The following is a 26456-nucleotide window of genomic DNA, read 5'->3' on the forward strand; positions in this document are numbered from 1 at the left end:
TTTTCCTGCTTTCTTTGGTTATATTTCTTATATTTGTTTCTTTTGTCCTCTTCTGGTATTTTCATTTTTTATTATTATTGTATTATACTATTATTATCATTACTATTATTATTACATGCCTGGGTATATTCAATTAAGAGGAAGAAAGAAATGAAGAGCACGTGTGCGAGAGAGAAATAGAGAGCAAGAGACAGAGAGATGGATAGACAGAAAGTGTATAGATTTGGGCAGGTGACAATGTGGGAAATATCTTAAAGGTGTTGGAGGACAGGGAACCATAGTCATTATCTATTGTATGAAACAAAATCTATCTTTAATGAAAAGACCATATGCAAATAAAACAGTGTCAGCAAATATTTCAGCATTCAGCTATGAGCTCTCAGAGTTTCATATTGTCATATAAGAGACTTACTTAAAGAAAATTATCTACACAGTAGACCCATGAAGGGTGTGTAAAGAGCAGCAGGTCTCCTTCTTGGTTAGATACTGATGGCTGAGATGAATCACATGCATTGCAGATAAAGCCAAAATCCAAAGCTGAATGACGATGATGTATCTTAAAGGGGATACAGCGGCTTAGGAAGCAGGAAGACATTTCCTGCACAGAAAAAAGGAGCAGGTGACTCAGTCAGCATGTGGGAAATCTTAGCAAGTACCTGGCTATGCTGGATGTCAATTGGCTCTGCCTCCCTGCAGGTTTCAGGAGCAATCCGCCTTCATTGACTAGTAGGTTATAGTCAGGTCCTGGCTAGAACCAGGATCCAGCTGAGAGCTGGACTCTAGCCAGGAGCCTGACTGACAAAACCCCTCTGTGAAGGGACTGATATTATCTCCATTTGCCTCGGATTGGCTAAGAGAATGGATTTGAGCCAATCACAAGGCAGATCTCAAAGCTACCAATGGAAATCAAGGGCCTGCTGTAACTATGGAGATTTCATCTGAGCTGCTGTTTCATGTATCTCTCCCCCTCCCTGTTGTTACCACAGAAACAGGGAAACTGAAACTAGAAAGACAGAAAAAATGTAATTTAACATGAAATGTGGTTGCAATTGATAACAGAGGAAATCAATCAGAGTTGTCTGGAGCATGAGCATGTACCTAGATCCGTGGTAATAGATCCTGGCTTCCTATAAGAAAGCCTGCATTTCTGTGTGAGCCCCTCTGAATGTGACTCTGAAGAGGCAAGGGTAGTTTGCTACTGAATATTTGTTATCTGCGTGTGTCAATATTTATTACTGTTATGAATGTACACATGAGCCATCACATGATATTGGAACTATTAGAGTGACCTAGAAAAGGTGATTAGATTAAAGAAAAAAATGGTGAGTTCTACTCCTGGTCAAGCAATGTACCCTATCAGTATGAAAGATCTTGAAGTGTCAGAATAGTAAAGAAATAATTTAAGATGTATTATGAAAAAAAACTTCAAAATATCTCTGCATGTATATGTGTATATGTGTGCTTGTCCCCAAGTTTGTGTGTCCAAAATACACCCCATTCAAGATATCTCTTTCTTTATTGTCTCCATTCATCCCATCCAAAACTCACTAAACCTGTATCCTCATATTCCCATACCTCCATTCCCCACCAATCCCAGTTTACTCAAGAGATCTCTTCTATTTCACCTTTCCATGGAATGTCCCTGTATCTCTTTGGCCCCTCGTTATTTAGCTTCTCTGAGTCTATGGATACCCTGGTTATCCTTTAATTACACCTAATATCCACTTACGAGTGAGAACTTATTGTGAGGTAGGAAGTTGCCTTGAATGCATTGGCAAAGGAGACAATGTCCAAATATGACCAGAGTAGCATACAAACTGAGATTAACAATTAATAGGTGTGTCCTCCTGAAAATGAAAATCTTCTGTAAGGCAAAGAATACTATCAGTGTGCTTACTAGGGTCCCTGATGGAATTCAGGCACACGCATGATAAAGTTCAACCTTCCAAGCTCTTCTCTGCCATGACATTTAGCATCTCCACTGAAGAGGCCAAACTACCACAATAATCATTTGCTATGTTTCTAAATAGACAATTTTAGAAGCCTTTTCAAACATTTAAATTCAGGAGATTCTTTGGCGAATAAGTGAATGAAACACACTTGGTCCAGGAAACATCCTCCAAGAAGCAAATGCTTAATTAACATAATAATTGCTTCAAATCAGAGAAAATGCTGTGTTCCAATACATAGGAAAGACCATGGCAAAAGAATGAGCAATGCAAGGTTCATCTCTTCATTTATTACTTAAGTCATCTATAGTTGAAAATGAAGTAAGGAAGTCGTAATATATCCTGATTCTTGATATAACTTGAGGTCTGACTAAAGTGAGCATTCCAGTAACTGGTCACAGGTACAGACAGACTACTAGAGCTATTTTCTAATGTTAAATCTTCTGTCACAAATATATGATTCCATCATCAGCTAGCAACTTTTCTTAACAATGAATAACAGTTATTAATAAAATATGAAATAATGAATTCATCACTTGTTTTGATTATATTTTTTTTGGATGGGAAAATTGCCAGACAAGATTTTGTTGTGTAGCCTTGGCTGTTCTGGAACTCATTCTGTACATAAGACTGGCCTTCAAATCATAGATCTGCATACCTCTGTCTCCCAAGTGCTGGAATTAAAGGTATGAGACTTCACAGCCCAGCCATAATAAATTTTTAGCCTTTCATTTACTATATAATTATATAATCTATCAGTAAGTATAATACCTTGATTAAATGATAGAAAATACAGTAAAGTATATGTTCTCTAATATAAACCCCTCTCCGTGAAAAGTTTTCCATCACCATGTCTTCCTCCTCCCCACAGTGCATACTTTGTACTGACCTCATGGTTTGATGGTTTGAAGTTCTTTAGAACTTATACATGATCCACAGCATATACCTATCTGAGCCCGAAAAGTCTGACTGCAGGTTGTCACAATAATGGAGTCTCTGAAAGGACTTGCTGGAATGTTTATAAGCAAGCCCAAGTATGAATTCATAAAATTCAAACTGAGTCTGTCCTCTCCCAAACAGATCATCACATGGAAAAAACAAACAAAACACCAGAACAAGTGGTATAAACCCTTTTTAGAATTACCTGATTTATCAGAGATCCCATGCATTTCCATTGTAGTAGAAGCTGTTGCCCCTCCATTCAGCATACCTGACTATTTTGTAAGTCCAGGTTCTGCACATCAACCTCTTCCCAGGATTCCTTTTCACAGAAGAGAGGAATAACATATTACTATGGTAGCATAATTATTCACAACAAAGATAATTGTAAACAGAGATTGCATATCAGTTCCCGGCTGCCCAGAACTGAAATTATTACACAAAACTACATCAATTGCAATAGTGCTTGGCCAATGATTTTAGCATATTCTTTTTTAATTAATTAATTTATTTATTTATTAAAAATTTCCACCTCCTCCCCGCCTCCCTTTTCCTTACCCTCCCCGCCTCCCTTTTCCCTACCCTCCCCTCCTCCCTTTTACCTACCCCTCTCCACCTCCCCCTCCCTCAATAGTCCTAAGAGCAGTCAGAGTTCCCTGTCCCATGGGAAGTCCAGGGTCCTCCCTCCTCCATCCAGGTATATTAGGTGAGCATCTAAACAAACCAGGCTCCCACAAAGTCAGTCCATGCAGTAGAATCAAAACTCAGTGCCATTGTCCTTGGCTTCTCAGTCAGCCCTTATTGACAGCCACATTCAGAGGGTCCATTTGATCACATGCTCCATCACTATCAGTCCAGCTGGCCTTGATGAGCTCCCATTAGATCAGCTCCACCGTCTCAGTGGGTGGATGCACCCCTCGTGGTCCTGACTTCCTAGCTCATGTTCTCCCTCCTTCTGCTCATCATTTGGACTTTGGGAGCTCAGTCCAGTGCTCCAATGTGGGTCTCTGTCTCTATCTCCATCCATTACCAGATGAAGGTTCTATGGGATTTTAGCATATTCTTAGATGTAGCTCTTACATCTTAAATTAACCCGCTCATTTCTATTATTTTGTATTTTCCCACAAGGCTCATGGTTACCATTAAGGTTCCAGGCCATTTGTCTCCTTTGGGAGCTACATAACATCTCTCTGAATCCCCCTTCTCTCTCTCTCTCTCTCTCTCTCTCTCTCTCTCTCTCTCTCTCTCTCTCTCTCTCCCCTCACACACACACACACACTCTTCTATCTATCTATCTATCTATCTATCTATCTATCTATCTATCTATCTATCTATCTATCTATATCAGAATCACTGCCTCGCTATATTGTGTCCTGATATTGACCCAAAGCAGCTTCTTTATTAACCAATGATAATAAAACTTATTCACAGTATAGAGAGGGGAATCCCACATTACCTCCCTTTTTCTGTCTAAATAAAAAGGAATGTTTTAAGTTTAACATAGTAAAATTACTTATAAGAAAACAGGTATCATAAAAGAATTATACTTACAATATTTATAATTACTTTTTCTTTAATTATAATTAAGGAAAACTATAACAATCTTTTCTTCAACTTCATCAAAGACTCCAGAAGGATATAATACTATCTAAGTAAACAGGAAGTATATTGCAAACAACTACCAAATGTCTAGAAATGGCATAGAGACATCTCAATGCCTCGGCAGTCACTCAAAGTTTTTCTGTAACATTGGCACACCCAGCTTCAGCCTACAGCCCCTTAGCATCTTACAGACTTTTCCATGAAGTAGTAAATTTAGGGCAGTCCCACCTATATTGACAGTTTGTCAGTTGTTTCCTTCTGTGTCCAGCAGATTGTCTGGCAGACTATTTCATGAAGCAAAAACCCTGAAAGACTGTCTCATCTTCTTTAGGAAATTTCAGAACTCATTTTTCTGTGGGTTCTGCATTGCAGTGCATACAGCATAACATCAAACAGTCCAGACAAGAGCGCGCTCTTGCCCAAATGGCTAACAAACTCTATAAGGAACCTCTAAAATGCCCGTAAACCTCTTTTAGTAGATTGAAGCTGCCAAGAGCAGATGTGTCTCATTGTCATAAAAAGTCATAAAATTTTAAAATATATTAAATTCCATATTCTCTATATCTTTGAAAGAGTTGAAAATATTTATCCATCTGAAATATGTCTCTGCACATCTCCAAAATCTAACTAAAATGACTACAAGCTTGACTATTATAAGTGACTGTCTATTAACCTGTATTTCTTAATCACACAGTACATTTTTAAATTTTTAAATGAGTAGCACAAACACAACACCTTAATCAAGAGTAGAGATATACATATAACAAAATTGACCTTATATTTGTATTAATTGACCAAAATCCATGCTAACATAAACTATTCATGTCTGTAGCATACCCGCACTTAAATGAAAAAAAATATAAACAAGGTTTGGGAATTTGGGCATTGTGCTCTCGATTACTTCCTACTGATGAGGAGCACTGTAAATCAGGTGTTTCATGTCTTATTCTATATGTTTAATCTATCTCAGCCTTCAGTCTTGAAGCTGTTGTGATTGTTGGAATAGATAGGCCATTATTTAAGGGGAACTTGTTTGATCAAACTATATTATCCAGTAAGATATCTACAGCTTTTCATCCTCTGTAAATCAAAAGCAGAACCTTTTCTTTTTCCAAAGCAGCATATCCTTAGACCCAAATTCTAAAGTCAAGATACCTTTATGGTATATATGTTGCTTTAGCTTAGCAACCCATACAATGAAATATCTCTTTTACTTCGCTAATTCACAGTCAAAAAATTCAAAGAAAACACAATAGTATACATAATCCAGACTCTCTGTGTATTTTCTCTATTCCCTTAATCTATGACTGTCTGTACTGCCTCTTTAAATACTTTGTTTAATTTTTTTAAATGATTTACTTCTATTTACAACTCTCTTTCTTCTCTCTCCTATGACTATGTTCAGTTTTAATCACACTGTGTCTCATTTAGAATCCTTTATGGCTAAATCTGTCCTATTGTGTATCTGAAATCCTTTTCTGAGAAAGAACATCTTAAAATGGTAAATTGCCACAGCCGTGGATACTGGCCCTGACTCTAGGCCTTTTAACATGGCAGAGGTAATTCATAGCTGGCTCTGGAACCACCTGGAGGGGACTGCACTTACCACCTCAACTCAGGTAACCATTTGGCTCATGCTGTCAGCAAGTAACTGACAGCAAGCTGTCTTCAAACCACATACAAGTAATCGACTTCCTGAAAGAGCCAGAGTTCTTAAAATTCACTTAAAATTGATTAAAATTAAATTAAATTCGTTAAAATGTCATCCTCGTGGAAAGTGAGATCAACATTTGAGCTTATGCAGTGAGTTTCACAGCTTATGCAGGTCATGTGGAGGAGAACAGAAACCCCTGTTTAGTTAACGTAAGACCCCAGGAAACTTGTTACTTCCTCTGAACCGATAATGAAAGGTTTCAAAAATGGCATGATAAAAAGATGTGACCCTGCTATGCTCACCTCCTCTTCTGCACCTATTTACCTAATTGTCAGCTACATGTGTATTTTCATCTAGTTATGACTCAATGATTCCTGGTGTGTTATCAATCTGTCAATCCATTATCTTTGAGGCTTGTGAGTTTCCTCCTCTGAGGTCTGTAAATGATGAAATATGCTCATTGTTGTTTGTGCTCTGTTAAATTGTTCCTAATGTGTGTCACCTGACAATTATCCTGACCTTGAAATCTTACCCTCTTAAAATACTCCATAAGAAAGAAAACACGAAGAAAATAAAATTTACATAAGACCATGGTCTCAATCCTTTGGTCTCAACCCTTTTAGAATACAAACCATTCTTTCACTAGGGTCACCTAAGACCACAGGGGAAACACAGAGATTGACATTATAATAACTGTACTTATAAGAATTACAGTTATGTCGTGGTAACACAAATAGTTTTATGACTGGGGATCACCACAGCATAAGGAACTGTATTAAGGTGTTGCTGCATTAGGAAAGTGGAGAACTTACATAATGTGTATATATTCACAGGATGATTTGTAAGAAATGATTCATGATTTCAAGGAGGAACTCAAAATAATTTAACTTCATTAAATTACATGACTTGATTCACTTAAGTGGCAGGTGAATATAGGTGTTCATTGGTACATGTTAGATGCAGATGAAGATTACAAGTCAGCCCTAAAAAAAATACAAGCAATATTATATGAACTAAATTTCTTATATGTACTATATTTATATACACGTGTGTGTGTGTGTGTGTGTGTGTGTGTGTGTGTGTGTGTGTGTGTGTGTGTGTGAATGTAGGCATATGTATGCAATAAAACTAGTGAAGAATAGATCAGGAATTTGAAAGAGAGTGTGAATTTATAATTAGAAGGGTATGCCATCATTTCTTTAAAATAACTTATTCAACTCAAAGATAAAATATTGTGTGTTTGTAAAAATCCATCCTCCATAATATAATATAAAATACCAATGCCTATAATCACTGCCTATGCTAATGTTTTCAACTCTCTTTTTTGTGTGTATGCATATGTGCATACATGTATTGTGCTGTGTGTCTGTGCCTGTGTGTTTATGAACATGCAGTTTGGTATGAGATTTGAACCAACGTGTACATGTATATAACAAACAGAATACAAACACTATTACTGTTTCCTTGGTACCTTCCTTTCTTAAAAATATTTTACTCAATATAAACATAAATATTGTATTAAAAAAGACACCTTCCATACCTCAAGGTAAAAATCTTCCCTCTTTCCTAATCACACTATTCTGTGCTAATTTGATAACTCTGTCGTATCTTTTTCTGTTTTCCTCTGTGTGGTGGGGCATTCACATGTTTGTGCACAAACATGTGTGCATATGTGTTCATGTGTGTATGTGTGATTGTGTTTCTGCATGTGTGTACATGTAGTATATTATTTTGTTTCTTTTTATTTTTGAGAGTATAAATTAACTAAAACATTTCTCCCTTCTCCTTGCTCTTTCAAACCCTCTCATATACCTCAATATATTCTCCTTCATATTTATGAACTCATATTTTACCGATTCTTGCTGGATGCATATATTTATACAAATACATATTTATTCTTAAATATAACCTGATAAATCTGTTAACAATACCTGCACATATGTTTTCAAAGCAGGCCTTTTGGTACTAGATAAAAAAAAATGTGTGCTCTTCCATGAGAATGGCATATAACTTTCCCACATTCCCGCAGAAGAATATAGTGCTTTGTGTAAGATTGAGTTCTTCTGGGCTTTCCTTTGTTCATTGTGTATGTTCATCTGTGTTATCAGTATTCAGGTGACTGTGTATTCTATGTAAACCTCCAGTCACCTTCTACCACATCTCTGAAACTTTATGAGGTAGAAAGTAAAAGAAACAAGTGACTGACACTTCCCTGAACATTTGCTGACCATTATCCTCAGGGAAAATAGTGGAGCAAATGAGCAGTGGGTGTTTCTATAGCATGAAATATTAACTACTTCTAGGTGGAAATAACATAGTGTGCTTTCTACAGAATTAATAAGATATGCAAAAAAATGTTTGGATTAAAAACATGGTCAGAAAACATGCCAGTACACAGAAATATAAAAATTTGATTGAGTTTTGCAAACAAGAAATGAATAATAAATAAATGGCAGAAAGCCCCTCAAATTACAGTACCATCAGCTAGGTATGTGGTCTTGTCTTCAACAAAAGCTTCTCAGGAGAAGGCAGAGAAGGACCTCCTCAGTGCCTTAGACTAAAATCATCTTGAACAGGATGATGTGATCATGTATCTGCATTATAGAAGGAAAAATAAAATGTTTAAGAACAACTTGTGAGCCATTGTACAACATGTATACTTAAGCCGCAAATAATTTTTATATGACTATTAACGTCAAAATAATAATTAAAAAGTACCAAATTCCTAGAATAGATGTATGAATAATAAATCCAATGTTTACCAGTGATGTACAGTTTGGATGAAGTAGGCATCCAGTTCCCCTTGTGTGTCATTCCTTTGTCACAATGATCAAAATGACTCTAAAATTTGTACAGAACCAAAATACATCAAGTATCGATTAAATTATCCTCAAAATAAAACAAAATCAGAAACTTCCAAACATATTTCCTATTTTAAAAACCTAGTGCATTGTGACAACAGTCACACACAGACATACCCTCACATAAACATAATATTATTTGAGATAAAGTAATTCTCAAAATTATCATTTACTAGTTATTACTGAGCTCATCCTAGAAACGCCAAAGGCATATTAGGCAAAATTTTTCTCAAAATTTCTATGATAAGTGGATAACACCTGAGAATTGGATTTTCATTCACTTAATATTGTTCATAAGTGTGTGTATTTCATATATATGTGTGTGTGTGTGCGTGCGTGTGTATGTGTGTGTGCATGCATGTGCGTGTGTTTGTGTGAATGGACAATGAAAACAAAGCCATGAACTTCAAATTGAACAAGGATCAATATATGATAGAATTATGAGAGAAGACATGAAATGGGAGAAATCATGCCATTATATTAGAACTTCCAGAATTTAAAAAATACACAAGTCAAGAATGAACATACCAAAACTGAAATGTAGCTATAATTTAAAAAATAATCAAAGATTGTATAGCCTACAAATTAATCGTTGAAGTACTATTTAAAACAATTATTTCTAAGATGTGCAGCCACAGAAGTCCCAGAAGGAAGATATAAATGTTCTCTAAGTTCACTCTGGTGCACGGGGCTACCTTGGTGTGTTTCCAAATGCTCCTCCTATCCTGACACATTTTTCCTATGGATACAGGAAATAGAGGAGGTATAAGACTAGAACTGATATTGAATAATTAACTGATAAATGCGCGTGAGAAAATCAAGAGCATAATAATGGCAGCTTGAGTTTCATGGTATCTTTATACATGCAAGTGTCCATAGCAAAGCTCAAAAGACTGAAATCTTTCTATTGTTTGAAGTAAAACAACAAATACAGGAGATGGCACAAGTATTTCAAAAGATTTAAAAAAAATAAGAAATTTGGTTTTAACAATAAAATCACAAACAACAATTTCAATACAAGACGGTCATTCCCAAAAGAATAAAAACAAATTTATACAGATGTATTAGAATATATTTGCATATATATACACACCCATATATATATATTATATATATAAACATATATCCATACATACATGCATGTAACAACAATATAAAAGGAGACCATAAAGAGTAAAGAGAACGAGAAGGGATATATAGGATTTTTTTTTGTGGGGGGGAAATGAAAGGAATAATCTTTTAAAATATGTTTAAAAATTTTAAATTGGGCTTAGGAATACTTTTCTGCAGGTTGTCTTTACTTAGAGAGACATAAAGGAAGGTCCAATCATGTGGGACATGGCATCCATAAAATTAAAAATAAATATACTTAATTTATACTTGGTGAACAAATGAGTGTTGAGGGGTTACAGATGGAATTCAGACACTTGCATCACCCAAAAACTCAGCACAACATGGTTATGACATGGAACGGGGCAGAGCTGGAATTTCCCTCCATGACTCCACTTCATAGCCCCTGATACTGTAATCATTACTTACTATTTCTATACATGAGGCAAAATGAAGAAGTCTTTCCAAACTAATAAGTTCATGAGCGTCGTTAACATTTGAGTGAATGGAGTGGCCCACATCCAGCAAATATCCGACCAAAAGAGGAATTGTTTGTATTAAGATGAAATTGATTGATGACAGAGGAAATGCACTAATCTGGGTCATATGAGGAAAGAACTTGGGACTAAATAAACACATTCAAGTTTCATCTCCTCACTCTTGCTTAACTTCATCTCACTTAGAGAATCAAGGAATGAGTAAAACAGAGTGTCTGGTACTTGATGTCACGTGAAGACGGGATGAAGTCACAATGCACAATAAAGTAAATAGGAAATAGGCTGAAAAAACCTACTGGTATTATTTTCTAATATAAAGGTTATGCCAAAAATATAGGATTCAACAATCAACTCCTCATTTTTGAGTAACAATGAAATACAGCTACTAAATTATAGAATTATAATTTCTTACAACTTTATTTCTTACATTTATAAATATTTAATCGACAGGTATAACACCATGATTAAACGATGAAAAATGAGAAAAAGTTCAATAAAATACATATTCTCCCATTCTAATCCAACTCAGTGAATTTTTTTTCACTTTCCTATCACTCTGTTCACCGTTCCCCACATCCTCTGAGCAGATACCATGTTTTGAAACCAAAATGGTTTCTTAGATGTCCACAGCGTCCTCTAGCCCTTCTAAGCTATAACAGTTCCCCCAGAGTTTGTTATAGAGATGGGATCAATTCCTGGAGGGTTAATTGGCAGCATGCCTAGCTGGGGATTTTTCCTTCACATATCGATTGCTTTTAAATTACTATTATATATGAACATATTTTAGGATGGTTCTACAGCAATAGGCATGAACAAAACCTCCAAATGTTCAAACCACTTACAACCAATATTGATAAAATGTTTGGACACAAAGTCCTATTCCTATCAGAAACATTTATGAAATTTACATCTGTTGAGAAGTGAAAAATCAGATTTTTAAAATAGAGTCACTGAGAATATTAACCACCATCTAGGCCTGGCTCCATGCTCAGGAGTAGTGGGCAAACATAGAATGGAATTCATGTTTATGACTGTTTTGTTGTTCGTTTTGTGTGTGTTTTATTGTATCTTTTATTGTTTTGTAAGGTTTTCTATTTGTTTTCATTTTCATTTTTTTTTTCTTGAGAGAGAGACAGAGAGATGGAGAGAGAGACAAAGAGAGAGAGAGAAAGCAAAAATGTACAGTATACATGAACAAGTAGGATTTCATACGTGGAATAGCAACTGAGAAGGAAAAGAAAATCAGCAGTAGCTGATGATGCATGCTGGAGTGCAAACCTTGTAAGGAACTGGACAAAAGGAAACAAATTCTGCTCTACACTGGAAATATGAAACAGCACTGTAAATTTAATTGTTTCTAAAGTTGCCTTATTCACTCTGCTTTGTGAAGTCTAAGGAATGAAGATCTAATAAACCACCTTGTCTTCTGTCATAAAAGAAGGCAATGCATCCTGTTGGAAACATAAATAACTATGGTGGTTATAGATAAAAACAGTGAACAAAAATCTTTTCCTCAAGATTTAAAATGCTGAGGTATAATAGGGTGCATTACTGTTCCTCCAAAAGCTAATGAAGACACAAATCTTTTTATGGTTTGGATCAATGATCTGTTGGATTCTCATGTCTATGTAAGATGTTCATAGCTTGTTCTAAGATAGTATTACTGTAGTGACATATTTATAACAATGTTACATCTGAAAACTCTATTGTCTCCTGGGTGGGCTTCTCTAGAGTTGTGGCAGTTCACACATCCCATGCTGTTAATCATATTTAAGTCTGATCTTACTAGGAGCATATTCTCAAGAAGGATGGATGCAAACACACATATCTTACAATATGGTGTCTGAAAACCATCTGTAAATGGGATTCCAAGTGGGTTGCTATAGGGTTGTAGAAGTTCATGCATTTCATTCTTATCAATGAGCTCTAACTTCCATATAATTTGGAGCTTGTCACTGCATGCTCTGTGCAGTAGGGCAGGTTTGTGTGTACAGTAACAAGGGATGTTCTGCAGAGGAAGGAGTGTGAACAAGGTGTGTGGCATGATCAGACTGTCCATTCTACTGTGTGATACTACTTTTTCCTGCTCAAATGCAAAATCTTTATCCTTCTTTGTCCATCCTGGGTCATGAATAGGTATGGCTTCTATGTTTCACATACTCCAGGATTTTCCAAATGTATGAAACAAGCTCTAACTTGTTAATTCCCTAAATCTGTTAAAATGCTGGTGTTTTCCTGCTCATGCACTTTATTTGTAAGCAGTCGTAAAATGAAGGTGTGATGTGGACGGAGAAAAGAGAAAAGGAATTCTAAAGAGATGTGAGATTTCCCTCTGTATGTGTTGAATACCATTGGTTAATAAAGAAACTGTCCAGGACCTGCTCAGGGGATAGGCAGGGAAATGCTGGGAGGAAGAAGGCTGAGTAAGAGAGAAGCCATGTAGCCTGCCTTAGACTCTGGGAATTTTACATGGTAAGCCACAGCCACATGGCACAGATTAAAGGAGATGGGTTAAATTAATATGTAAGAGTTAGCCATTAAGAAGCTAGAGCTAATAGGCTAAGCAGTGATTTAATTAGTATAGGTTCTGTGTGATTATTAAAGTTCTGGGTGTCCAGAAAGAACAAGTGGCCTGCTGCTACACTAAAGAGGTGAGTTATGTTTCTGATCAAGAAAATCAGTGAGGTAGATTTGGTATGATGAATAATCATGAAGGCAACACTATCAAAATATCCAATTAGCATCTCAATAGAATGTTATTTTATGTTCCACTAAATAAAATCCACTTTAAACAATACTGAGATGTTATCTTAGTTCCTGGCAATATCAAGGTGGGAGAGAGAGAGAGAGAGCCTTTCACAGATATTTAGTTCCCCATTGTTGAATGCCATTTAAACATTGGTTTAAACACCACTGCTGACAGTGCTAGGAATCTACATAATAAATCTATAATTTTCAGTAATTATCAGTTTTCCTCAAGTGTCAACATCTTCTCCATTTTAATCATTACCAGAATCTCACTGCACTGAATGCTAGATATGAAACATTTTTCCACAAAAAAGGTATCTTGATGATTCATACCTTCACCTGTATTATCCATCATCCCACAAAAAAAAGAAAAAACTTGCTTCACGGTCCAGCTGAGGAGAGTAATGAAGGCTCAGCGACTCTGTATCCCGTTCCAAGTCATCCTGTTGTTTATTTCCTTTCCTGGCTGCTCAGGAAAAATTAACATGTGAATATCTGCAGTTATAAAAAAAATAGGTTATTATTTAACTTACAAAATCATTCCTTTGGGTCTATTTGATAATAAAATATATAAAATATAAAAGGGAAGAAAAATACAAATCTGTACACCTGTTGACAATGAACTGGACAGAATATGAGATAATAAACAATTAAAATATCCAGCATGTAGAGAATACAACATATTGTGTAAGGAAGCAGCACCTGTGCAGAGCCTTAAAGGACAACACTTCTGCATGTTAAATAGAAACCAGGAATATTTACCCTTCCCACCTCCATCTCACATTGTCCTGGAAGGTTTCCTCAAAGCAGTTTGTGGGGAAAATAAATACTACACAGATCTTATTCTTAGATGTCTGGTGCCAATGACTGTCCTGCGCTACTGTCTCGCCAGCAAGAACAACGCAGGGCATGTAGGATCCTTCTGCAGAATAGCTTTTTAATGCATCTTGAGAGCAAGAGCATAAGCCAACATGGTGGAGACCCAGAGCGAGGTGAACCCAGCCCTTATATAGGAAACAGTCCCCGCCTCGGACGTGTCACTCTCAGATTGGTCAGCTACCCATCATCCCAGATGACGCCTCGGGAGAGGCAGGGACTACAGCGTTGGAAATTTACCAACACATGTGCGTTATCCTGTTCACCGGGTGGTGGAACCGGATGTCAGTGCCATCTTGCAATGGCGAATGTGGTTGCGGTCCTCTACATCTCCCCCCCCCCTTTTTTTTTTACTTCATTGCAGAAAGGCAATTCCCTCAGAAGGCAAAGATAGAGGTCGCACTTCCCAAAGTGGAAACATTATAATGGGCTTGCACGGAATCTGCCCCTAGGTTCATGACACCTGGAACTTATCCGGCCTGCCCTCTGCCATCTTTCTGGGAAAGGGAATATACGGCAGGAAACCCTTATGCAGGGCGACATATCTCTCAGAGAGGGCCATTCTCTGTGCGATGCTCTTTAGCTCGACAACCTTCAGGGCTAGCTAAGTCAAGCACTCCACCCTGTGCAATGGACAGAGGTGTCCTAGGGGTGCAGGAGCTGGTTGGCATAAACCTTACTGCTTCACCATAGATAACCACACATCAGTAGAGGTTCCCTGTTCCAGGGCAGCCAGCGCTTGTGCAATAACCACACTTTGTCCCTATAACTTTGGGATTTGAGTCAGCAGACCATCCAGAGGAGAAACACTGATCCACAGCATAGGGCTGTTCCAAACATTCCCGCCCCCACCCAATCTTAAAGTAGGAGATGAAGGACACAACCCAGGACTGGAATCCTTCGGCTAAGCTTATAAATAGAAGGTAGGGGAGCCCCAGAGTCTTATTGGTTGTAAAATAAAAAAACGAGGAAACACTGCCACTCTATGGCTGACTGGTGTCGGTTTCAGGAAGGCTGAAAGTATCCCCCATCGCTGCTCCTTCGTAACCGTTGTCATCCATCCGCAAAATGGTAGGAGGAACAGAAGCCAAATCTTCAGGCGAGTCCGCGTGTCGTGGGTCACCCCTCACCGTTCGGGTCAGTCTTTCTGGCACCCAGAATGGATTTTCCTGGTCCTGCGGGAACACACAAACAGCTCCCCTGGATCTCAATAGGATGGGATCCGGGCCTTTCCATTCATTAGAAAACACATCTTTCCATATAACCAAATCCTTGGGCCGCTGCGGATCCGAACTGCATTCTGGCCATTATCATCCAGATTTAAAAAATTTATAGTGAACAGAGCCATGGCAATGGCTACTCTTGGTGTCGGGGGTAATTCCTTCAATATTCCCCCTTTTTGTTTAAGTAGATAAGATTTGAGTGTGCGATGTGCTCGCTCTACAATACCTTGCCCCTGGGGGTTATAAGGCAGGCCTGTAATGTGTGTGACTTGCATCTGTGCACAAAATTGTTTAAACTTTTGAGAAGTATAGGCAGGACCATTATCTGTCTTTAAAGATGTGGGCTTGCCCCAGGCACTCCATGCCTCAAGACAATGTTGAATGACATAAGAGTTTTTTTTCTCCTGTAAGTGGTGTGGCATGAATAACGCCAGAGCATGTGTCAGTTGACACATGCACATACTGAAGTTTTCCAAAGGCAGTGATATGAGTCACATCCATCTGCCATATTTGCAAAGGCGCAATCCCTCTGGGGTTTACGCCAGTGTGTCTGACAGGGAGAAACTGGCAACAATTGTGACATTGGGTTACAATATCACGAGCCTCCTTTCTGGTAAGAGAAAAACGTTTACGCAGGGTTTCAGCTGTAACATGAAAATTATCATGAAAGGTTTTAGCGGTCTGTAACGGGGAGGCAAGAGCTACCGCAGCAAGCTGCGTAGCACGATCAGCCAGATCATTACCTAAACTCATGGGGCCCGGGAGCCCCGAATGTGCTCTTATGTGTGTGATAAAAAATGGAGCTCTCCTATTTAGTAAACAGTCCTGTATCCTCTGGAAAAGAGCTGCCACTGTACTAGTAGGTTTTATAATTCCAGCGGTCTCTAATAATTTAACAGCATTAACCACATAGGCAGAATCAGAAACAATATTAAGAGGACAATGAAATTTTTGAAGAACCTCTAAAACCACCATACATTCCACCACCTGGGGTGAGGTGGCAGAAAAGTTCTTTGTATATATTTTAGAATCCACAACATAGGCTCCCACACCATTTTTGGAGCCATCTGTATACACCATCACCCCGTCTTTTAGCGGGACAGAAGACGTAACTCGGGGAAACACAATGGGATGACATGCAGCAAACTGCAGCAGAGGGTGTTTGGGATAATGATTATCAATTTTTCCTGAAAAGGTGGTAACCAAAATTGCCCAATCGTCAGAGGTGGCGGCCAAAGTTTGTATCTGAAAGGAGGTATAGGGAACTATCATAACCGCTGGATGCTTACCAAAATGACTAACAGACATTTTAAGGCCTTTAAGGGCAATTTGAGCTATAGTAGCTGGATACCAATCAATACTTTTGTTAGGAGAAGCATGCGGATGGATCCACAGTAACGGTCCATCCTGCCATAACACAGCAGTGGGTAGCTTTCTTGTTTTTAACACACATAGAACAAATGGTTGAGTTTCATCAATACGGCACAGCTGTGCCTCCTTAATGGATTCCTCCACTAGTAATAAGGCTGCTTCTGCTGCCGGCGTCAAGGCCCGAGGGGAGGTAATATGAGTATCCCCTTCCAAGATATCAAACAATGGCTTCAAATCAGCAGAGGGGATTATTAAAAACGGTCGCAGCCAATTAATATCTCCTAACAACTTTTGGAAATCATTTAATGTTCGCAAATCGTCCCTATAAATTTTTATTTTTTGTGGTAGAATCTTTTCAGGAAGAATAACAGAACCTAAGAATTGGCCAGTGTCTGTAATCTGGACCTTCTCAGCAGCTATTTGAAGACCCCATAGCTGTAAACTCTTAATGAGCAATGGGTAGGCTTCCCTTAGGACCTGTGGATGGGCCCTTTGGGATGACCTCATGGCCCTACCGCTGGTTAATTCTGCCTCCTCCTCTGTATCTAGTTCTTCTACCTCTTCTCCTGAGCCAGAACTTTCATGCTCACTTTCATGGTCACTTTCAATTTGCAGAGCTTCAAGCTCCTGCAGAGGATATAAACTACTGTCCTTTCCTTTTTTCTTATTGTTGGTTCCAGAAATCTTTCGACCTTGTAAGTCAGTCCTCTCCCCCATTCTTATTTTCTTAAAACCACTGGAGGGTCCTTTTTCCTTATTTGAGACTGTGCGCGCACCTAACCTCTCACTGTACTCAGTTTCTGAAATGCTATCCTGGATTTCCTCCGTTGCAGCAACCGCCTGGCAGGATTCGTCTTTTAAGCCGTCTTTGGCGAAAAATAAGAGGACTACTAAAAGAGGTAGCAAGGCCCCTACGAAACCTTCCCAATGCGGAAACAAGTCAAGCTCAAAACCGAAAAATCCAGGAAAAGCCATATCTCTCTGAGTATACAGACCTGCAGTTCTGAATCCTCCTTGTGTCCAAGGGGTCTCTGGCGGTGCGAGCAGTTGTCAGGGTCCCTCAGCGTCCCGAGGGATTCGGCACCAGATGTCCCGCGCTACTGTCTCGCCAGCAAGAACAACGCAGGGCATGTAGGATCCTTCTGCAGAATAGCTTTTTAATGCATCTTGAGAGCAAGAGCATAAGCCAACATGGTGGAGACCCAGAGCGAGGCGAACCCAGCCCTTATATAGGAAACAGTCCCCGCCTCGGACGTGTCACTCTCAGATTGGTCAGCTACCCATCATCCCAGATGACGCCTCGGGAGAGGCAGGGACTACAGCGTTGGAAATTTACCAACACATGTGCGTTATCCTGTTCACCGGGTGGTGGAAACGGATGTCAGCGCCATCTTGCAATGGCGAATGTGGTTGCGGTCCTCTACAAATGACAAACAGGATTTCCACATTTTTCAGAAAGGGCATAGCTTTGTGTAAAGTAAAGCAAACAGATATCAAGAAGATGCACTGAGATCTAATGATTGCAGCAAAATGCAGAACACAACAAAATAAAGAGTTCAATCTAGTTATTTACATGAGTAATCAATAATCAGAAATGGAATTGGGCAGCAAGAGGTTTTACAATACCACAAACTCAGGGAAATATTCTCCACCAGTGTCAGCACTCAGGATGCAGAGAGGATGTTTGGCTCTGCTGCTTGAGTTGGAACCTCATTGTGCAGCACAGTCAGACTCTGTATAAGAAATTAATGATGTAAGTTAAAGGACAAAATATGAATAAATAGATGTGAGTGTTCTTAAGGCTATAAACATGTATACTATAGGGCTAGAAACAACAAATGGATTCAGCAGGTTATATTTATACAACAATATTTTTTGTGTGCATATGCATAACAATAATAAGCAATGAAGAGGTAATGAATTTGAAAGTGGAGTAAGGAGTAAATAGTAAGAGTTAGAGAGACAGTGATGTGAAAATTATGCAAATATACAAGTCTTGTATTAATGCTCATATATCTAAATTAAAAAAATAGAGCAAAGGGACTTAGAAATACCATTCAGTAGAGGAGTAGGACAAGACAGGAGAATTGGGATGAAAATGACCCAAGATCATATAAATGTACGAAAATTTTATATTGATTATGAAAGGTTACTCCAATAAGAAGAAAAGACTCAACAAATCAGGTCATGCACAGAGCTAGAATTTTATGCATTTAAATGGAGGTAATACCTAGAACTATAAAGGGTTTAGTACTTCCACAAAAGCTAAAAAGGAAAAGATAAAAATTGATAACACTTCACAGAATATTTATTGGACACTATCTTCAGCGAAATTGCTGGACAAAATGAACAGTAGGTGTTTTTATAGCAAGAAACATAAACTATGTCTTGTTGGGGGAAAAAGTATGTGATTTCTAAAGAAATAATAAACTATACATAAAATTTAGATTTAAAGATATAGCCAGCAAACATGGTACTACATCAAAATATAAAAATATAATTGAATTTTACAATCAAGAAATTAGTAATTGAAAACAAAAGGGAAAAATAGCAAGATTTACAATACCACCGGATATGTGTGATGAATTTCTCTTCTGTGAAACCTTCCTCAAAGTTGGGGAGAGGCACTTCCTCCACGCCTGCATCTGAGGTTATCATGAGCAGGTATGTGAGACCCTACAACAGGATCATAAAATAAAAAGTGAAATATTTAGAAAAAAAGTAAAACATATACACTTAAACAGAAAATCACTTTTATAGGACTAATAAGATCTACATGAGGTTTAGATAGTTTCAGATTCCTAGACAAGCAATTTTAATATTATAATGAATGCAGTATTCACAAGCAATGTATACATAAGGTACAGTGGGCACACAGATCTCCATATGTGGCATTCTTATCTCATAATGATAAAAAAATTATTCTAAAATTTATACAGAACAAAAAGAAATTCAGGATCGATGAAATTGTCATCCAGAATTTAAGAACAAGATAAAAGCATTCCTCTCACACTTCCCATTTGCAAAACTTACCAGATTATGACACAACACACACACACACACACACACACACACACACACACACACTTATAAAAACACAATATTTGAGACAAATTAAGGGTTCAAAAATACCATTTTTTGATATTATTTTACTCATGAATTCCCAAAATGTATACTAGTTAAAATGTTTCTCAATTATTCTGTCATAATTGGATAACACAGAAAATTGTTTTTTTTTCACTTCCATAATACTTATAGTTGACTCTTTATTTATGTAATTAGGAGAGTTTGTGTGGGTATGTGGGGGGATGTGTGTACTAGCAATGATAAACTGGGCAGTGGTGGCATACACCTTTAATCCCAGCACTTGGGAGGCAGAAGCACAGGACAGTCTCTGAGTTTGAGGTCAGTCTGGGCTACAGAGCTAGTTCCAGAACAACTAAGGCTGTTACACAGATAAATCCTGTCTCAAAAAAGAACAAACAATTAAACAGAGATCACAGATTTAAAAGTTAACAATGAGAGTTATATGGTAGGCTCTGGAAAGAAGAAAGAAAATGGGAAATGATGCAATTTCATTATAAGTTTGAATTTTGTAATATACTTAAACAAAAAAGCAGATCCTATACCAAATGTAGGTCTAGTTTTAAAAATATACAAAAATAATATATCTTGAATTTAATCTCTGAAGCATTAATAAAAGAAATACTTTCTAAGTTTTACAGCAATAAATTTTATTGAAAAAAAGATAAAAGTACTTTATGCCCTTTCTGATGGATGAGGCTTCATTGGTGCTCCCACAGGCTCCTTCCTTGGCACAAAATGCTGGAGAAATAAAAGTTTCCTAAGGAAAAATAAAAGGAGATCTGAAACCAAATAGTTAACTAAAGAATATACTTATGAAAATTTGAGGTGCACTGGTGCCATCTAGAGTTTCACATGAACTTTAGACGATTGTCAGCACCAATGCTCAAAAACAAACCTTTTTTGTTTTACTTTTGTTGTTTTTTATTAAAATTATTTATTTATTAAAAATTTCCACCTCCTCCCATTTCCCTTTCACTCCCTCCTTCTCCAGTCCTAAGAGAAGTAAGGGTGCCCTGTCCTGTGGGAAGTCCAAGGCCCTCCCCCTTTCACCCAGGTCTAGGAAGGTATGCATCCAAACCGACAAGGCTCCCAAAAAGCCACTACATGCAATATAACCAAAATCCAGTGCCATTATCATTTGCTTCTCAGTTAGCCCTCATTGTCAGCCACATTCAGAGAGTCCAGTCTGATCACATGCTCATTCAGTCCCAGTCCATCTGGCCTTGGTGAGCTCCCAATAGATCAGTTGTACCTTCTCAGTGGGTGGACACACTCCTCGCAGTCCTGAATTCCTTTCTCATGTTCTCCCTCCTTCTGCTCTTCCTCTGGACTTTTGGAGCTCAGTCCAGTGCTCCGATGTGGTTCTCCATCCATCGCCAGATGAAGGTTCTACGGTAATATGCAAGATATTCATCAGTGTGGCTATGAGATAAGGCCAGTTCAGGCAACCTCTCCTCTGCTGCCCAAGAACCTAGCTGGGGACATCTTCTTGGACACCTGGGAACTGTTCTATAGCCAAGTCTCTTGCCAACCCTAAAATAGCTCCCTTAATTAAGATATCTTCTTCCCTGCTACAATATCCACTCTTCCTCCACCTCAACCATCCCATTCTCCCAAGCTCTCCCCAATACTCCCCTTCTCACTTATCTCTCCCCCCTCCCCTTTCCCACACTCCACCTCCACCCCTGTGCTCTCCACTTTTGTCTGGCGATCTTACCTACTTCCAATATCCAGGAGGATGAATGTATGTTTTTCTTTGGGTTCACCGTCTTACTCAGCGTCTCTAGGATCACGAATTATAGGCTCAATGTCCTTTATTTATGACTAGAATCCACTTACGCGTGAGTACATACCATATTCATCTTTTAGAGTCTGGGTTATCTCATTCATTAAAGTGTTTTCTATTTCTAACCATTTGCATGCAAAATTCAAGATGTCGTTGTTTAAACAAATCCTTTCTTTCATATGAGGTAAAGTAAAGAATACTAAAGAAAATGTTACTCATTCCGACGATTTTAAATAAAAAAGATATCTTATTTTAACAAGGGAAGCACACACACAAATGATTATTATATACTTGATGATCAATCTAGAAAAAAACACAAAGAGTAAAATTAGATAGACCTGGCAGAGTGCATTTAATTAGAAATATATACGTACATACATATAGTTATGTGTATGTAACATCAAATAATGCTTCAAAGTGTTATGAATTTCAAGAAAAGCAAGAAGGAATGTAGAGGACAATTTGGAGGAAGAAAGCATAGGAGCGAAGTATGTAATTTTATTATAATCTCAAAATTTAAAGAAATAATTTTTTAAAATTAAAAACAAAATTAAACTGCACCTTGACATGCTTTCCTGATATTTATCTTTCCTTAGAGAGTCAGAATAAAGGTGCATTCATCCAGGACACGAATAAAGTTAAGAGAAAATTGATCTAAACTTCTACTTGGTGACACAGTGAGCTTATTGGGGTTACATATGGAATTTAGGCAAATGTATCACCAAAAAGCTCAACCCAGCAAGGACAATGACTTGGAACAACTGCAGAGATAGATCTTATCTGCCATGGTAACCAGCAGCTCAACTGAATGGACTCTACTACCACAATCATTACAATTCAAACTAGTAAGTTCATGCACTTCTTTATGAGTGTAAGTGAATGCAGTTCCCAGAGTCCAGAAAACATGCTCCCCAAACCAAATGCTTTAATTCACAGGAAATGGATTCACAACAGAGGAAATGTAATGAACAAAACTAAGGAAAGACTATGGCGGCAGATCAAGCACATCCAAGGCTCATCTATTCAGTTACTACTTAAGTAATCACCAGTTGAGAATAAGGCAAGGAAATGGTAAAGGGGCATAATTCTTGGTATAATTTGAGGTCTGAATGAGGTGAGCAATCCAGTAAGATCGTCTCCTGTATGATAGTGTTTTCTTAAGTCACAAATATATGATACAATCATTAACTACTCATTTTTGAATAATAGTGAATAACAGCCATTAATAAAAAATAACATGGCAAACTATTTTTATGTTTTTGTTCATACTGTGTTTTGGGGGGAAGATTTTGTGACAGGATTTCTCTATTTAATTTTAGTTGCTCTGGAACTCATTTGGTGGACCAGGATGGCCTCAAATTCAGAGATCTGCCTGCTTCTACCTCCCAAGTGTTGTGACTAAAGGCATGATCCCCATTGCCCTGCCATAATAAATCCATAGCACTTCAATTATTATATAATTAAACACTTTATCAGTAAGTATAATAGCATTATTAAATTATTTAAAATCCAATAAAACCTATGTTCTCTAATACAGATTCCTATTTGTGAAAAGTTTTCTATCACTATGTCTTCCATCTCCCCACAGGGCATGCTTTGTACTGACATCATGGTTTGATGCTACAGCATTTCTTTAGAACTTCCATGTGACCCACAGCATACACCACTCTAAGACATAAAAGTCAGACTACAGGTTGTTATAATAATGGAATCTCTGAAAGGACCTGCTGGGATGTTTTTAATCGTGCCCATGTATGAGTACATAAGACTAACCAAATTAACCATTATTAACTTTCTCACTAACATATCATCCCTAATTAAAAAAATACACTAGAACTAATGGACTAAATTATTTATAGAATGATATGAGTCATAAGAGAGCTCAGGGTTGGCATTGTGGCTGCAGTAGAAGCTGTTGCGTCTCTATCAGACATACCTGACTGCTGTAGAAAGTCCAGGCTCTGCACATCATCCTCTGCCCACATTCCTTTACAGAGAAGAGAGGGAAATAGTATTAATCTGAAAGCATAATTGCCCACAATAAGGATAGGCGTGATTGTCTTACTTATATTCCGTTATCACAGATGCCCTCTGTGAAGCTCCTGAAGCTTTAACACTTTCTAGAAGTCCTTTACCACAGAATTAGGCTTGGTTTCAGTATCTTTCCTTAGGAACTTGGCCTCAACACAAATCTTACCAACTTTTCTTGTAGTATACAAGATAGATGTCTTCCTCTGCTTATGCATTCTCCCATATCATCTAAGATGTAATACCACCATGTAGACAATGCAAAGAATTTTCAACCTTTCAAAGAACTTGCTGAACACAGGTTCAGCAAAGCCACTAAACGTCCATGACAGTCTCACTGCACTTGCCCTGTACACGGTACTCTCAACCTCATCACCTGGGCATGACACATACTTCTCTCACACTTAGTCCCCACAGAAGTGCTTACTCCACCTCTAATCCTTTAGGTTCTGAGTCCCCTGGGGAATCCACTCTTGATGGACAAACATCCCTAATGGCTCACATGAGCCAGTCCATCAGAGAATGGTATCCTTTATACTATAACAGTTTAGGCATTCTGTGCCTCAAGGAGGAATCAATAGCTACAAATCTTAGTTGCTAGGCTTCCAAAGCCCTAAGACTGATTTTATGTGCCCCCTTGGAGTACATGTAAACAAGTCATCCTGTGAGAGAGTCTCATTTCTTATCTATAACACCAGAATTGTGAAAGTTGAATTATCCTCGATTGCCATTGTCTCACATATCTGATCCTAAATGCTACTATGACCAAAGGTCGTTTCACAGATTTTTCATTGTATCAAAGACAGTACTCACATAGTAGATTTTTTTATTTTTATAGATCATGTGCTTCCTATTTGCTACATGACTCTTCCCAAAGGTTTCAGTTTTGGTGATCCCTGATACTGTTCTATATTACTGCTATAATTTGTGGCCTTTTTACATATGCTCACAAAATAAAATCCTATACCTCCATTTCTCTGCTTTTATCCAATTAGCTCACTATGTCAAATGTCAATACAAAATCACTGCCTTGTATTCCTTTCTTGCTACAATTTAGAGCTTACACCCGCAGATTCCCTCCTACCAACTCACACTGGCCTATATCTCTCATGCATGTTGCCTCTGAAGCTGTCCACTGAGAGTTATGCACCAGATGGGCCATCCCTAGAGCTGACTCCATGTACCCACTAAACCATAACGCCTAACACAGCATACAAAGTTGAAAAAGACCACTATAGTGTAATTTCACCTATAGATAACTCCAGGCAGTGTGGCTTCAACTTAGAGATGTGTCATTACATCCTTGTACAACCCATAACTGGGCAACTACCCCCAAACACTCTGTAGAGTCAATCAATCATGGAGACATCCTATGAAAAGTGTGCTCTCTCATGAAACTTTGCTTCAGTTATTTGTGTTATTTCCCCATATCGTGAACAACATCGTTGATTTCCAAAACTCTTCTGCAGGCTTGGTTTATGATTACAACAACCATAAGTGGGACAAGCACTCCTTTGTGTGGGGAGAAATGTAAAATACGCTTACCACTCCTACTATATATGTTCAAAAGGTCAAACCTATTTACATTCCACCAAGATAAGCATGAGAAAACAATAATGTTTTGTGCTTACTTACACCACATAGATGACATGCTCATTACTGCAGTGTGCCCTCTCTACCAAATGCTGCGGGAGAACATCTTTCCCTAGCAGTAATAATTGCTATCCTATAATGGCATAGATAGAATTTTCCCTATTTTCCACACCTTATATACTCTAATCCCTCACTGAGTCCCTGTTAACATAGGACAGAGTGGCATAAAGAGGGGTGAAGGATAAGCTGTATAATCAGCTTACAGGCTTCTGATTCTACCTGCTCTCTTATGTGTAGCAAAGTGTAAATGTGTCTCCTGGGTGGGTTTCTCCAAAGTTGTGGCAATTCACACATACAGTGCTATCAGTGAGATCTAACAGTGATATAACCAAGAGCTTATCGCTGTGTCCTCTGTGCCCATGGCATCACAGCAGGGCAGGTTTATGTATCATTTAATATCTCTAAACCTTCTTATTGACCCCATTTACGCCATCACTCTGTGATGTGGGTGACAGCACATGTGTTTCTGTACGTCATCTGCAGATGTTAGAAGTCCATACAATAGTCATCATGATATATAATAAGGTACCCACAAATAAGAAGAAATATGAGGAATGAAATCATATGATTTTTATAAGACTTAAGTAATGTCCTATGACAGTGAAGTGAACACATTCGTTTCTGCTATTGTGAAAGATGTCTGGATGACCATAGAGGAAAGATGGGACTTCTGAGTTCCAAATGCACAAAATAGAAGCAACTAATATTTATTACACAACGCACAGCAGTGAGAAATTTGGTCTGACTCCTTACACCTGACACCCAAGAACATAGAACCAGGTTGTGTCATTCAAAATAGGAATGTGGTCTGAAGAAATATTGTATCTTTTGGTCAAACATGGTTGTTTTATGGCTATCTTTGGAGGGTAGGGTATACTTCAAAGGCTTAACAAGAAATGTAGCTTCAAATGCTGCTGTGCTAGCTTGTGGGAAACCATTCCCTTTGGTGGGATGCCATGCTCAGCCTTAATGCTGTGGGAGGGGCTTGGTCTTGCCACCACTTAATGTGCAAGACTTTGTTGACTCCCCATTGAGCCCTCTCCATTGGGAGGAGTGGATGTGTGGTGAGTTT

General features: G+C 38.1%; 1 long non-coding RNA gene across 1 annotated transcript; it reads right to left on the reverse strand.

Annotated features, from left to right (window-relative positions):
* Positions 1-343: 343 nt before the first annotated feature.
* LOC125397751 (uncharacterized) lies at positions 344-25361 on the reverse strand. Its single transcript, XR_015736343.1, has 11 exons — positions 23640-25361; positions 21635-21700; positions 21170-21306; positions 20589-20674; positions 19397-19506; positions 17826-18563; positions 13694-15411; positions 8907-8985; positions 8623-8738; positions 3094-3210; positions 344-598 (listed from the first exon to the last, which is right to left on the reverse strand). It is a non-coding gene; the product is annotated as an uncharacterized LOC125397751 (long non-coding RNA).
* Between the last annotated feature and the right edge of the window lie 1095 nt (positions 25362-26456).

The sequence above is a fragment of the Myodes glareolus genome, chromosome 24, assembly GCF_982192425.1.
Source record: "Myodes glareolus chromosome 24, mMyoGla1.1, whole genome shotgun sequence".
In the NCBI taxonomy this organism is placed as follows: Eukaryota; Metazoa; Chordata; class Mammalia; order Rodentia; family Cricetidae; genus Myodes; species Myodes glareolus.